Source organism: Lynx canadensis, chromosome A1, assembly GCF_007474595.2.
Source record: "Lynx canadensis isolate LIC74 chromosome A1, mLynCan4.pri.v2, whole genome shotgun sequence".
NCBI classification, from domain to species: Eukaryota; Metazoa; Chordata; class Mammalia; order Carnivora; family Felidae; genus Lynx; species Lynx canadensis.
The window spans coordinates 219,203,046-219,205,855 of record NC_044303.2 but is presented as its reverse complement, the minus strand read 5'-3'; positions in this window follow the sequence as shown (position 1 = coordinate 219,205,855).

The window sequence follows — 2,810 nt, the reverse complement described above, 5'->3', positions numbered from 1 at the left end:
CACCTGGGACTTCAGCCTAGGTGATGGTCTCCAGGTTCATGAATTTGAGCTCCAGTTGGGGCTCCATGCTGACAACCCAAAGCCTGGAGCCTACTTCTGATTCAGTCTCCCTCTCTCTGCCCCTGCCCTGTTCGTGCTGTGTCTCTCTGTCTCTCAAAAGTAAAAATAAAGGTTAAAAAAATTAGAAAACAAGAGGAATGGAGATATTAGGAGTTAAAGTTTTGGTTAAGGTCAATGATTTCAGCTCCTAAATTTTCCTATTTTATTCTTTTATCCAATTGTCTAAAATCTCTACAGAAAGAAGAATCCAATGGCTGAAATCACATGATTAAATAGACTGCCATGTTAAAATAATAAAAACAGGTATCTCTCCAAAGGACTGATTTCATTTCCTTTGAGTGTATGCACAAAACAGAGATTACTGGATCATTTTTTGAGTAACCTTCACAGTGTTTTTTATAATGGCTATATCAGTTTATGTTCTCACCAACAGTATGTATGAGGGTTTCATTGTCTCCACATACTCACCAACACTTCCTAAATTTTATTTATCTTTAATTTCAATTTTTTATAATAGCCATTTTAATAAGCGTTAAGATGATGCATCATTGTAGTTTTGCTTACATTTTCCTGATGATTAGTGATGTTGATCACCTTTGCATGTACCTGTTGCCCAGTTGTATGTAACTATGTGAGAAGATCTGTTAATTAGCTTAACTGTAGTAATCATTTCACTATGTATATGTATAATAAATATGTTGTACATCTTAAATATATATAATTTTAAAATTAAATAATATTTCAAAACACAAAAATAAAAAAATAGAGACAATAATGATATATTGTCTCTGAGATTACTATTTGAGAAATTACCATATGACATATAACCTTAAAGAATTTATGTACATTATTATTTCATTTACTTTTCAAAATAACTGCATGAGGTTACATTAGTTCTATATCATATATTGGAGAATAGAAACAAAGGACATTTAAGAAACATGATGTAGATTCAGGAAAATTCAAAACAACAGAATAACTTTTTTTGCCAGTGGAGATTAGATGGGGTAAAAAGACTAAACACTTCTGTTGGTTTTACATAAAATATTCCATGATATGTGTTTCTGGGCTAAAGATCATCTGGTTAGATATCAAGCTTTTTTTTTTCCCCAAAAGATAATCTAGGAATAGTTCCTGAACTATGTGATTATTGTCTTTATTAGATATTACATCAGGCCCCAAAGTTTTTGAAGAAAAAACATAGCAGATGGTTTGAGTCATAAATGTGTTTGCCTCATAATGTAAGCAGGGAATCCGTTCAGCACAGGCTGTGACAGATACCCCTTCACTCAGAATGCTAAGCAGGATAGATGCTCTGGACTTTTTTTATGAATATTTCGGGATTTCCTTTTCAGTCAGCAAGAGCATCAGTGTGAAATATTACTTGGCCCTACATTTAGTAAATAATTTATAGGCAGGAAGATCTTTACATGAACATTGGCTGGTCTCTGCCTCTTAAATTCCTACCAACCCTAACTAAACCTTTTGCCTAATGTCACAGAGATACCAATTTATTTTGAGAAAGAATTCAAATCAACATATCTCTGAGAAAGGATTCAAATCAATGTCTCTACCTGAGTAATTAAGAAAAATAATGCTGCCTAATATGGAATTAATTATAGATAGTAAATATCTGATAACATGATGAGAGAAAAGTGGCAAAGTAGGAAAGCAATTTTGTTTCTTCAGTTTCATTTAAAACTGTAATCTTTGTTGTAACAATCTTATAGGTCACTGTTTATATAATAAATGGTATAATTTTTATAACAGATTTTTTAAAACAAACATCTACATTGTTTGAATTATGATTTTACCTTGTTTCTGGGATATTTCTATCAGGAAAAAATGTCAATATGTCCAGCTACAATTCATAAAATGCACTACAGCTCTCTGGCAGTAGAGATTGAAATGACAAAACCAATATCCAGAAAGGCGATAGTAATCACCAGACTCTGGATTAGAAATCCCTGATACCGTTTATTTTCCAGAAGCATCGGCAGGGTGTAATCTTGGTTTGAGAGAAGTAATAGCAGCAATGATGTCCCTGAAATGGGTGAGAAGAGAAGGAGGATAGAAATAAAATGTCTATAAACTACAGAATGGAAGGTGATCAGAGAAAGGGACACAGCAACAGCAATTCATTTAGAAATTTGGTAGTAAACTGTTCAGCAATGCAAAAGCAAGGAAGGAAGAGCTGGGAAAAGATCCAAAATAAGGGAATATCTTGAAATGTTTCTAGTTTAGGATGTTAATTCTTATTAGACAAAGAAGGTCACTTATTCTTCATGTGTGTCTCCTAAACCATCATTTCCCAAAATTTAGTGTGACTAAAAATGACTTGGAAATCTTGGTAAAACATAGAATCCTGGGCCCCATCCTAAAAGATTCTGAATGACTAGGACTTGAATAGGGCGCAATAATTTGCATTTCTAGCCAATTCACAGTTGATGCTTAGGCTATTTACAGATGCAGTAGGCAGAATGATCCCCTAAAGATGTATACATCTAATTCCTGGAATCTATGAATGTGGTATGTCATTTAGCAAGGGGGAAATAAGGTTACAAGTGGAATTAAAGTTACTAATCATCTGACTTTAAATGAAGGAGGTTATCTGTATTTACCCACATGGGCACAATGGGATCACAAGGATCCTAAAATGGAGAAGAGGGAAGAGAGAAGAGAATGGAGAAGCAGAACAAGAAGGAGATGGCATCATGGGAAAGACTGGACTGACTATTACTAACGTAGAA